Below are 13,594 nucleotides of genomic sequence, written 5' to 3' on the forward strand. Positions count from 1 at the left end.
AAGGCAAGGTGTCTCAGTGTCTTTCTGATAAAAAATGGTGACAGGTGCTGATGGCAGGGACTGAGATAGCAGTCTGTCATCTAAGAAGGGAACATTTGGAAAAGTCTTTGTCCCTCTGGAATTGTGATTTGTTTTCTCTGAATACACTGGGAGTTGAGGAGGGAACCAAGGAAACTGTCACACCTGTTCATAGTGGTTGAAAGAGAAAGGATTTCAACTGTGAAAATTAGAAAATGCCATGCACCTCACATGATTTCAGATTCAAGGCTGTTCTTGACTTCCACTTTTACTGTGCAATGTGTGGCTATTGGCAGTGAGCTCATGTGCAGCAAAAGAAGGATGAACATCTCCTCATTATACTTTATATTTATATGTTAACTTCAGCAGCAAGCCAAGATGGGACTCATCCCACTAGATGTACAGATGTACAATATAGTCACCCTCAGCTCTCCTTGCTGTCACTGAACATCAGGTCAGGAGAATGAGTTGTGTCAAAGACACTATTTATTTATCTTAAAGCAAATGCTTAAAGCACATTAGAATAATCATGCCTTACAACCAAATTTACTATAAAATGAGCTTACAGTGTCATCATCTCCATGTAAATGTGTAAAGCTCAGAAAAATCGTTCTTGGCAGCAAATATTGAGACATTTCTTGATGCCTTAGTTTTTCACCTTCAGTAAATGATTATTTTTGTAAGGAACTTCTTGGGCTCTTTCATCCACTTTGACTTGCTTTTAAGTAAAGCTGGGTGCAGGTCACCTCTATTAATCAAGAATCTGTGCAAAGTTCTGACACTTCTGTTCTTTCATGGAAAGGTGTGATATATGGAAAAGTTTATTACTATTTCTTATGGGAAAATACTTGATTAACTGTGATGTAGCTTTCCTTTTCTATCACCTTAGCAAGAGAGGCTGTGAAAAGTGTTGCCGTTCTACATCCAGTAAGCTGGATAGGAAAAGATTCCTTGGCGTGCTCTCCAATCACTGCAAGTGGGGATTTTGCCAGCCCTCAGAACTCCTACAAATGATGTACTGCTCTCTGCTCTGGGTATCAAAACTAGCCATCAGTCATGTAGCAGCCCAAATCTGAACTGCATGGTACAGAAGAGGGAAAGGAGAAATGCAGACATAATACGTCCCAGCAGTACTTCTGATGGTAATGTACTTTAAAGTTGAAATGTCTTTGTCTTCACCTTCACAGGGTGAGCAAGTTTGACTCCCAAAAACTCTGTGTTGCAGATGTCCAGACATATCCCCTTGATTTAAGTCATTGGTAATTTTCTGCAAAATATACACGTTTCTGCTGATTTTACCTTCATTTAAAACAATATTTCATAGCAGAGAAGTTTTTTGTCTGTTTTGGGGGGATTTTGCTTGTTTGTTTGTTAGTTTTCTAAGTCAGAAAGGATGTTTAAAGAATTTAGTGCTGAAGTGGGAACTTGATAGACTTGTGAAACCTAAAAAAATAAGATATATACATATATCTTTGAAGTTGGTGTGTTTCCCTACTTCACAAGAGAACTCTAAAAATAATCAGTCAATAGTGCAAGGTGATACAAAATTCATTGGAACCCAGTGAATGTGTAGAATCATCCCTTAATTTTAGAGTATTTTTTGTAAAATCAAGATCATGCCTGTTATCTTGCCTCTCTTATTGCTGTTTTTTATGGGAGTTTAATTTTGGCAATCATTTCTTACCTGAGGGATAGCTTTTTATAACATGATTGTCCCTCTCTGATTATTAAGACCACAATTTACTTTCATCCAAGATAATTACTGAAAAAGGTTTGTTTAATTTCCTGCCTCCAAGTTGTCCACACGGATTAAAAAAAAAAAATCCCATTGCACTTAATTTGACACAAATCAATATGATTGGCAGGCTTTTCTACAGAAGTGTCTAATGTTAAATACACATGCTGCCTGAATTTCCTCTAACAGCCTGTGGTTTAAACTTGTCTCAGTCAGGGTAGGCACATAATTTCCCAGGGCACATGGATTATAGTTTTGGCACTAGACCCAGTTGTTCAGATTTCTTTTTGTAGATTTTCAAAAGTGGCACCATTTCTACAAAGACACAGTCAAATAGGGTGGTCATGAACGATCAATGTGTTTGTAAGATCAGAGCAATCATTTCCTAATGGAGCATCTAGAGAAAGGAAGCACTGGAGGATGGAATATGCAAAAGCCTCTTGAGTGATACTTAGTAGATGCATAGGGGGATGGATAAAGACAGAGTTAAAAGATGGAGTTGCAGGGCTTGCATTATTCAGCACAGAAAAAAAGCTGACACTACCCAAGTTATAAAAGGTGAAGATGTAGGAGAATAAGTATCTTTACTGGAAATCTGGAGAGCCTAAGGAGTAAAACAAGAGTGGAGAGAGAAGAAAATAAGTTGAAGGTGTTGAAGGTGTTGAGGGAAGGGAAAATTTCAATGCTAAGGTTAGAAAGCCTCAAATATTCCTTGAAGTATTCAGCAGTCAGGTATGATAGACTGCACTGTTAATGACTCAAAAAATCCTGCAGGTGCCATGTTGTTTTGCTGAGGCCAGCTTTTCTTCAGTTTAGAGGGAGGAGATGAGTTTTTAGGGGTGTGGTGGTGATTTACATAAGACAGAGGGGGAAGCTACAATTGGACTTTGAGGCTGATAAAAGGTAAATCCTGCAGGATGAGACAGTTCCTTTTATTATAGTAATTGTTCTCCCTTACACAGCCTCAGCTGTAAAACTCCCCTTCAGTTCCCCCAGGGATGGTCTGATGGGGCATAACTGGCTCAGCTATAGTGACATTAGAAGGAGCTGTCACATCTTAGCAGAGATCATGACCCATCAAAGACCCCCAAAGCCCCCAGGCGCTTTGCTGAGGCCTTCCACCAAAGGACTGCAGTCATCCAAGCATAGCAACAGATCTAGAGTTGTGCAAAGACAGTACAAATCTCCAAGCCCAACCAGCCTGAGCCTTTATTAATCCATTGAACTCTATGTTTCATGGCACCCTCACCACTAAGAAGACCAGAAGAAGAGGACGTTCATGGATGTTGTGGGACTCCATGGAGTGGTGATATTTTTCTACTTTATCTCTCCCTCTCTCACTCTCTTTCCCTCTCCCCCACTTTTAAATTTGTTTCTGACTTACCCTCTCTACATTTACAGTTGATTTTGGCATATGGTCTCTTTTGCACCTTAATTTACACAGAGGCATCTCTCTAATAATTTCAATAATCAGATCTTTATATTAAGCAAAAATAAAAGAAGGAGGTCTAGCTAAATTAATATACCAAAAAAAGAGTCCAATGAGAATATGACACCACTGATTTAATATGAATAATTTTGATTAATTATGTAGTTCCAAGCTATTGCATCGAGATTTACCTTCTTTGGAAAAAAATATTAAAATACAATCATGCAATTTAACTATATCCTGGAGTCTCACCAGTAGCTTAGCTACTCAAATAGAGAATGTTAAAGCCCTTCAATCCCTGTGTGTTACTGGAAATACATATTTGGATTCCTACAAAGGAGAAGTAAGGCCAGGAGTGACAAGGGACTTTGCACAAAGCTTCAAGCCTATAGTAGTCTATGGACATATTTAAAGAGCTAATGACATTGGATGCACTCCAGTGCTTTTCAAAGGAAAATCAAATTGCTCTTTAGAAGAATCTTTATGAACCGAGGAGGATTTATTGGTAGAGAGTACCATCACAATCAAATATAGGGAAATCCTTTAGTTTCTCTCTCTCTCCATGCTTTGTTGTGACATTACTGTCAAGCTGAAAATGGAAATAGTGCTGTTCTGCAGTGAACTTCTCTTTGTCTTCTTCAGGAAGAGAATATGTTAAGATGCTTTGAGGGAGTCAGATTCTCTTTTCACTTATATCTGGAATATTGCTTTTCATGCAGAAGCAATGACCCCATCTTCCCTCTTGCAGTACCAGTTTAGCACCAAGGCTACAGCTCCCCATCCTCCCCAAGCACAGATCCTAGGGGCATTTTCCCTGCATGAGGCCATTCCAGTTCCTGTGCTATATTGCAATATACCAGAAATCTCTGTTACTAAGCTACCAGGAAGTACACTATGGAGTAAAATCTGGTTCAAAATAACCCCGTCTCTACATCTTCAGCAGTGTTCCAGGTGTTTTTCTTCCTGATTTAATTATAGAATAAAATATTCCTGCAGGAAATGGCCTGTGCTGATCTATACAGTCAGTCAAATGTCCTATTGGCAGAAGCAGCAGCTACAGCTGTTATGACAAAGTGTTTGCTGTGGAAACATTTTTCAAAGAAATAAGATTATTTAAATGTATTACTCTGCCATTCATGTATGCTGTTAAATGTCTGAGAAGAGATTAGATTGCAACTCATTCTGTGGCATTTCTTCATCAGATAATTGGTTTCAAACAAAGTTTTATTCCTGGGACTCAAAATTCCTGTGCTGCTTTATAGGCATGTGGTTAAAATTATTTGTAGAACAGTAGTTATGAATGGAGCAGGGCTTTTCTTCATGAGAGTTTTAGAAAATACCAAAATTGGTTGCTTTCTTAAATTATTTCCTTTTCCTTTTCATTTTTTTCCTTTTCCTTTTCCTTTTCCTTTTTTTTCCTTTTCCTTTTCCTTTTCCTTTTCCTTTTTTTTTTTCTTTTTCCTTTTCCTTTTCCTTTTTTTTCCTTTTCCTTTTTTTCTTTTTCCTTTTCCTTGTTTCCTTTTCCTTTATCTTTTCCTTTTCTTCCTTTATCTTTTCCTTTCCCCCTTCCCCCCCCCCCCCTTTCTCCTTTCTTCCTTTCTTTCCAAAGAGAATTTCTCAGCTCCACAGGATAAAATCCAATCCAACACATCAGTAGGAGGAACAAACAAAGCCTGAGCTGTGATGCCCTGCCTGCTTACTAGAAGGCTGCATAGTGGCCTTGAGGCTACAAATGTTCAGCTGCTGCAAGCCCGTCAGGAGAAAGCCCAGGAGGCCACACCTGTGAGTGTGTGAATGGAGCGTGGCCGCCCTCCCACACAGCAGGAATGCCATCAGAAGGATGTGCTCTGTGCAGGAGGAGGAAAATTAATCTGTTTGGTGCATCACTAAGGAAACCCAGACACAATGTCACTGCCAAAGCACCAAAGACAGCTCAGTTTGTGACTATGACTCAAAATTGCTAAAGCAGAGTTCTTTAAAGGATGTTGATAAAGCAGGAAAATATTACATAAAGGGGAAACATTATTTTTAAAAAAAAGATACATGAAATATAATATTCCCTTTTTGCATCACTGTAACAATAGGTCATTTCTTTCCTGTGGGGTATTGAGGTTATGTATTCTGAAAAGATATTCTCTTCATAGACAATAATAAGAATTACATTTTACTCACAATTTCTAAACTCTAAGCAGTCTATCTATTCAGAGATTCTGTTTCAAGAGGGTTTTTTTTTTTTTTTGTGATATCTTGGAATTGTAGCAGTGTAGAAAGGAGCATTGCATGGCTGTATGTGTAAATGCAAATTATTTTCCCTTTGGACCACTGCTTTGCTCTTTGATTTAAGTAACATTTTCCAGACTATCAAGAATATAAGGATAAAAATTGCAGGTATGCAGCCTCCCAGTTGTTCTACATACAGATTACAGCCATATCTTAATCTCAGAGAGTCACTGGATTAAGAGCAACATGCATAATTGCAGAAAAGTGGTCCTCTGAAACAGCTGAAATATTGTGGTATTTATAGATTGCATATAGTTTACTGGACCCCATGATCTAAGTATTATCAAAACTCAAAACCAAAAAAAAAAAAAAGAGTGAACACAGCAATTTTTCTTAGATAAGAGATTATTGGATTCAATGTAAACTCTTTTTATTAAGGCAGTTCTGCTCTGTTTATGTGATTTAAGTAAATGTTATTTCATTACAGAAGAGAGAGGAATATATCTTTGGTTTTCAAGCTATAGTTTCACTTCCTCCTCCCTCACCCCTCCCAACATTGTCATTTATTATTTACTGCAACACCTTAGTCACAATAAGAAAGGGAGTGTTAAAATCCACAAGGTCATTTGAAAATTGGCAGTAGGAAAGATAGTTTTTTATAGCACTCTTTAACACAGCAAAACAGATAGAAAATTATTGGATAAAATTTCCACCAGTAAAAAGCTTATTGGCCAGTGGTGGGTCTGTTTATCTATTCTTGTTAACAGAAGTGCAAACATCCTGAAAAATATTGTTCTGTACCTTGTAACTGTGTATATTGTACATTTTATTATTTAGTTCTTTTGGCTGGTAGCTTGAAACAGATGGGACTCCTAGAAAATAAATATTTAACCCAGCAGGCCAGTAGCTAATGTTTGAAATCATATCTAGTGAAAGTATTATGGCATTTATGGCATCAATAGCTATACAAACATGCATATAACATTTTTCCCTATCCTTCCATTTTCATTTGTTCATAATTTTATGAAAATGTGCCCTTTGTAGCTAAGTTTCCTTACCTTGTTGAGCTCAAACATGTTTTGTATAGAAGGTTAGAAGAGAAAGAAAAATCTTTTCAGCTGTTTTTAAGATATGTGAAATTGGAAAAATATGTTCTTATTTATGCATTTTATTTATTTTTGTATGCTTCAGAAATTACTCCTTTTTGAAATAAACAAAAAAAAATGCTATCAGTGAAATGGAACTTTTCCTAGCTGGGAAAAAAACCCCAAACAAATCCAAAAAAACTAAACTGAAAATCTTAAAGGCATAACTAAAAAAAATGAAGGTTTAGAACCCTGAAATTCTCATGCTGGGCACCTCAGTGTACACATACAAAAGGACAACTGTATTAGCAAGGCCAGATGATGTAAAGCAGTATGACTACAGTGAATCCACAAAAAAATCATCAATTTACATATTGAGCTGAGTCCAAGGGCCTGTTGAGCTTCCTCTCTGTGAGAATATCAAATTGCATCTATTTCTTTGCAAAAAAAGCCTGAGAATTCTTCCATATTATTAGGATTTTGCATCTGAGAGGGCAAGGCAGTGAATGTCTTCCTGAAACATTTTTAGAAAAAAAATTTTAGAGGTTTTCAGGTAGCATAGGACTCTACTGTAAGGAAGTGAGTTCTTGACCTGTAAGACCACCTTGTTGCATCATTCAGATTTGCACTTTTCTTGGGTGTAACACTCAACTATGGACAAAAGCTCTCTTAGGTCATGTGTGAGGCTGAAAAAATGACAGTTGTCAAGGAGTGGTGCATTGAAAAAGAGATTGCAATAGGTTTCTTCCAGGAAAAAGAAAAACTGATTAACAAATTCTCCATTAGTCAATATCTCTTTCCCAACTCATGCATCAAAGAGATTGGCTCTGGCAATTTTGATACTCCTAATACCCCCAACAACATAAAGATTATCCATGTAGTGAGGTGGCAAATTCTGCCTTCCAAATAGAAGCTGGGGTGTAAATGCCTAAATACAGAACAAAAGAAATTCCCTAATTTTCATTTCTGGGAGTGCACCTTGTACTTTGCTCTGATCTTACCACAGTACTGTACTTGTTACAAGGTTATAACCTTCCCTGCATTATGGGCACCACAATAAAATATTTGTTTAGTAAGACTGATTTTAAAGTTTCGTATCTTTTGAGTTTGACAATGCAGAGTGCCGTGACGCAACCATTGCAGACATAGGAACCCTGTATGAAAGTTAAACTTTGATTACTTGCTTGCAACACTAGGCCAAAAAAATGAGGGAGGAGATAGAGAGGAATCAGCTTTCTTCCTTGAACTTGCAGCTGGTGCTGGGCGTCATTACGATTACTACACTCCACACTTTGCAGAATAAATTCCTAGATGGTATTGGTAGTCAGCCCAGGGCTACCAGCTGATGTTCTCATCACACCTATTGGAAGAATTTTAAATACAAAAGGACCTCTATCTTTTAAATATATGGCTTGGAAATTGCCTTTGTTTGGTGTAATTCTTTACTCTTGTTTTCTTTGCAATAAATAATGAGCTTAGGAAAAAATGCCTTTTGTTTTCTTACCTCCTTCGTATTTTGAATTGTTGAATTCACGCACCATCACAGCACTTGCATGTTCTGTTTACTGTGCAGCCATGTAAAACCTTATTTGTTTACCCTTTAGTGGAAACCTGAAAACTTAAATCTACAAAAATATAGTGCAATTGACACAAAAAGAATGAGAGGACCATGCAATAAAATCAAGGCTACACAGCCAATCGGCCAGTCTTCAAATGATATGAGAAACTAAACTAGTGGCTGTGGTTGTCTTCAAAGATTCTGCCACTGAATTGTGGAAGTGGCTGGGCAAGTATGATAGAGACACAGGTGTGTCAAAGCTCTAGCAGTCTATATTTGCAGCAAATTCAGATCAGAGCAATCTATTTTCTGTCTTTTCAGGTAATGAAACTTGATATAGCAATGTTATCAGTATTTTTATTAGAGGAAAAAAAAAGGTAGAGGAAAAAGAGTAGAAGACTGTCAAAATCTGCATCTGCACTAGTTAAAAACTTTACTGAAGCCTTGAAAATTTCCTGATGCTTATTGAAATCTATAAGCTGGCATTTATGTCAGTATAAATGGAATTGTGCTGTCTTCACTTAGAGCCTAGTGCTTTAGCTCTCTATGGATACACTTCACTTTCAATTCACACTAGGCCATTAGAGTAAAAAGAGCTTTTCTAATTTCAGATGGAAAATAATTTTCTACTATTGTTTCTATGGCTTACATATAGTAAAGGGTTTGGCTTTGAAACATGGTACATTTTCTCATCATTGAATGATATTCTGTGCTATATAGACAGCCAGATGCATAAACAGTTCACTTCTCTTGCCTCTTTTTGTGGCAGTGTCACATCCCTGAACAGTCAGTGAAGTCAGTTCTTCTGCCTCACTTCTAATCAGCACCTTGGTTCCTATCACCTCCAGAGAGAACACATTACCATTGGTTCCTATTATCTCCAGAGAGAACACATTACCACTAATTATTTGAAATTTAGAGAATAATAACTCTAAATTCTAACCACTACAGTTAAGGTTTCTTGTGAAATCAGTATTACTTTTTTGTTTACATCACTTTTGGTATTCAAAATTTCTGAGTGAACTTAATGAAATTAAATACTTTTCTTTGATCCTGGTGTGGTTTTGAAGAGGTTTTCTTTTTTTTTTGGTAGAATTCTCACTATACATTTTGGATTTTCATAGTTCTGTTATTTATTTCAGCAGTCATTTAGACCTCATAAATATAATAACCATAACAGGACATGACTCACAACTGTAAGGCTCATAAATTAAGATAACTTATCTTTTCCCCCCTTTACAGGATATCTGCTGCTTTAAATCACTGCTCCAAGTTTAATTTACTGTATATTTTTCTCCATTTTCACAAAGAAGTGTTTTCATGGGAATGAGAAATATGTGAAGGAATAAATTAACGCAAAGAACTTGCTTCTGGGGAAATTAACAATTTTTTTCTGTCTGGGAATAATAGAACCTATATCCTTCCTAGACAATCACATATATTACAAGAATACCCTAAATCTACTGTATATAGTTCTAACTCAACTTTTAAATGGAAATGAGCAATTGATTTTTATGTTGGTAATTTTTTAGTCTCATGAATTTCTTTAAAGAGATTTTACTGTGCAATATGTGAAATGAAGCCTGCTTTACCCATATGCTAAAAGTAAACTTGGATAAATTATTCATTGTAGAAATACTTGGTTGCAAATGCATCCCTTTTCCTATTAATTAATCATAAGCACACTAGTCCTAATTTGTAAAGTATATTAACAAGGTCTAATTCCCCTTTTTGTTATACTAACTGTAGGATGATGTGCTAAAATAGAAAAATGTAGGTTTAAAGAACTATTTAAAGGAAAACAATTATTTATGTTCATTAAAACTTTCTAAAGAATGATTATTAGACTGACCAGTTGTTTGCAAGAAGTTAAACAATTCTTGTAAGTTCGTAGTGAGTGCAGCTGCTTACTCGTTCTCCAGAGATTGTGTTTCACTCTATAGGTTGTTGTTTCCTATATGGGATCTTTTAAAGACTAGAAAGAACTCATTAGGTCAAATAAAGGCCTTTGGAGTTAGTTTTCACATGGAAAGATTTATTTTTGTTTGAGTGTATGATTCAGGGCTTTCTCTTTACTACAGAGAGTTCTGTATGAATAATGGCTGCCACAATTTCACAAAGCAACCAGAACCTCAACTCTTCTCTGTGCAGGAACATGTGTGAGCCAGTTTTTACTCTGTATGCAGTTAAAATGAGAAAGAGAGAGACAAAGGGACTGAAAACAGAGGAAAAGATTGAGTAGTCTGTTATTTAGTCTCTGTTGTCATGTTTCATATATAATCTCAGCAGTTGTATCTCAGATGCTTAGCTGTCAACACCTTAATGAAATATTCAGTAGATCAAATTCTGTCTGTACCTTAGCACACATGTAAGCAGAGATTGAATCTCCATCAGTTTTACTTGCAAAAATGTGGACATTTTCCTCTCTTGCCGTTATTTATTATTATTATTATTACCCTAATATAAATATTATTTAAATTAAATATTTTGGTGTTGTATGAAGTCTTGAGCATAAAAGAGAACTGATTATTTCTATTTTGTGGAGTTTTCTACAAGCACTATATAGGAGCCAGTTTCATATGGTTAGAGCAAGGTGCTAACAACACATAGGTCATGGGTTTGAACCCCATATAGGCCATTCATTAAAAGTTGGACTCACTGATCCTTGTGGGTACTTCCAATACAGAATATTCTCTGATTCTGTGATTCCATGTGTTGGATTTTGGCTTAAGCCTCCTTTTATATCCTTTGGTGGTATAAGAGTTCCCGGTAGTAAGCACATGCAGTGTGATACAATCAACTCCTGATTTCCCCTTTTGGGAGACTGGGGCTGTGTTTGCTAGCAGCTTATTATGAAGTCCAGGTGTGTCACTTGTCCTGTGGGGAATGAAGGAGAGACTGACAGATCTATACCTCCTACCTGCCTCTTCTGAAAGTAAGGAATTAATAACTTTGCAATTGGTCTTTTTTCCACACTCCAACTTGACTTTGTGTATTATCAAAATGCATATTCATGTGAAGGGAGAAATATTGGCCACGTCTCTGCCTATAATTCTCAAGAGTAAAGAACATCTTTTCCTAGAGGGACAAGAAATGGACTATCAATTGTATTGCTAAGGCAAAAATGCCTGAGGGTAATTTAACACCTAACAGTTGTTCTATGCAAGAGCAAGAATGTGAACTTTTATTGTTTGCTTTAGAGTATCAACAGTTCAAACAGCAAAGAAAACCTGCTATGTTACACCTTCCGAATAGAGGGGGTGTAAGTACACATTAGGCACATATTTTGAATTACTGATAGCCTGGGTTTAAGGAGATGAAGAACAAAGAAACACACTGAGAGATTGTCTGAATCATGTTCAAAATAAAACACTCCCTGTACTTGACCCTGGAGATTTATAGTTGCATTCTTTAGTTTATCCCAGACTTTGGCAAAGGTCCTAATTTCTGAGTAATACCCCTGTAAAAACCTTGAGATTCTTGCTTTCATGCAGTAAAGTTAGTCAATAATTCATGAGGGGATTATTTAATGCGAAGGCAACCTTTTTTTCCCCCGGGACAAAATTTTAAAATCAGGAATATATGGATTACAGATTAACTAAACCAAAATAAAAATGTATAGCTTTTTATGCTCCTAGTACTGCCTTTAAAATATCTCATGGTAACATAAGCCAGTGTTTTCAAAGTACAAAGACACTAGAACAGAAGTTTGATTTCCAAGAACACTGTGTACTTACAATATAGTAAGATTATGAGAAGTCACTGCCCAGTACTGTTTTGAAAAAGTCTAAATTCAGAGACTGTTTGAACAATCTGTCTTTCAGAATCCAGAGGTAAAATTGAATTAAAGGATTCTCTCCAGTGAAGGAAGCCTCTTGCAAATGTCACAGAAGGCTTTCCAAACTGTCATTGGTGTAACAGCTTTGAATTCCCCAATTCTTTTTCTTCACAGAGGAAGGGGAACTCTGAAGGGACGATGAAGATCAATGGTAGCACCTTTCTTTGTTTAGGGCCATCAGTTATGAACTTTTCCTTCCACTGGGAATTTGAGCAAGTTGATTTTTCTTACAGAAAACAAAAAATCCACCTGCCTGCCCCTTCACACTTCAGGGCGTTTAATTGTTGATGGAAGGAACAGAAATCACTAAGGTGCAATTTCAAAATTGTCCTGCACTTCCAAACCTCATTTGCCCAACCTCAAAATAGCAATTTGAGCCTGAGTTTCAGATGTCCTAGACAAGCAATTTAATCTGTACAGTATGAATTAATTCATGCTCTTCTACTCCTGAAGTGTGTCTTGTTGGATTTTTTTCACACCATACACCAGATTAAATGCTCATTGGTACAAGGATCTGAACATTTCATCTTGCTAATAACTTACCCTTAGGTTATATAATTGCATACTTTCTGCCTCTTCTGGCTACCATTCTTTCCCTCTCCCCTCATTTTGCCGGCCAGTGATTATTTATTATTTCATACCAATGTAAATTCAAGTGGTGTTTGAAGAAAGAAGTGCATGCTGTAAGATGCTTTAAAAAGCACTTCTTGCTTAAATGTTGCTGTGGATCTAGCTCCAAATAACTACATTTCTGTGTAGGTACCATGCTTACAAGTGGTTTTAGATGATGGATAGGACAATTACTTTCTGAATGTGTTTTCTAAAGCAAATAAAAGAGATTTTTCTTAGTGGCATATTTCATAGTTGTGATATTTTTCATAAAATCTCACAATATTATAATGGTATGCAAAGTGTGAAGATAGTAGAAGAATGTCAGAAACAGATACCATTGACATGGACAGTAGGTTAGTATTTGAAATAACATTTGAAACCTTAATTAAAGTTCTTCTGAAGTCAATTAAAAGACTATCATTGCATCAGAACATTATGCATTAAGGTCCCCAAAGCTGCCACTGTTCATTATCATCAGCTCAATATATTTTTCAGATAAAAATTGTAATGCTTCTATTGTTATTTACTATAAAAATAGAACTATAATTGATTTTACTTTCAGGGAACTTGCACTGTTCCTAGATCTTCTTTACTGCCACTATCTGCCAACATTTCAGAATGTGCAAATAGGTAATCACAAAACTGAAAAAGCCCTTCAATGAAAGTACTGTAGCCTTATTCCCCAAGTGCAAACCTCTGAAGCCTGGGTCTAGGGCAAAAACTTTAAAGGCTGATCTAGTCCCAGAAAAGACCAAACACCATCAGAATCCAAAACTCCCTGAAGTCCGACTAACACTTCAAGGGCCTTTGTACTCCTTATTGTATTGAAACAACATCTGAAAAGTCCAAAGGCTACTATATTGTAACCTGCCTCCAGGAGGCAGCCAGAGGGACAGACAGAATTCTCTGAAAGTGTGTCCCAGTCAAGGCATTTCATCTTCTGATTTCAACAAACTGTACTCCACAAAAAAATAAATAAAATGCTTATAGAAAATTTCTGTGTCTCTCATAAGAAAAGGTTGCTGTGTAACTTTATTTTTTCCCATTTGATTAATTCAGACTGAAAATATTCACAAATGCCTTTGGTGAGATGTGAAGA

The sequence above is a fragment of the Anomalospiza imberbis genome, chromosome 1 (genome assembly GCF_031753505.1).
Source record: "Anomalospiza imberbis isolate Cuckoo-Finch-1a 21T00152 chromosome 1, ASM3175350v1, whole genome shotgun sequence".
Lineage (NCBI taxonomy): Eukaryota > Metazoa > Chordata > Aves > Passeriformes > Viduidae > Anomalospiza > Anomalospiza imberbis.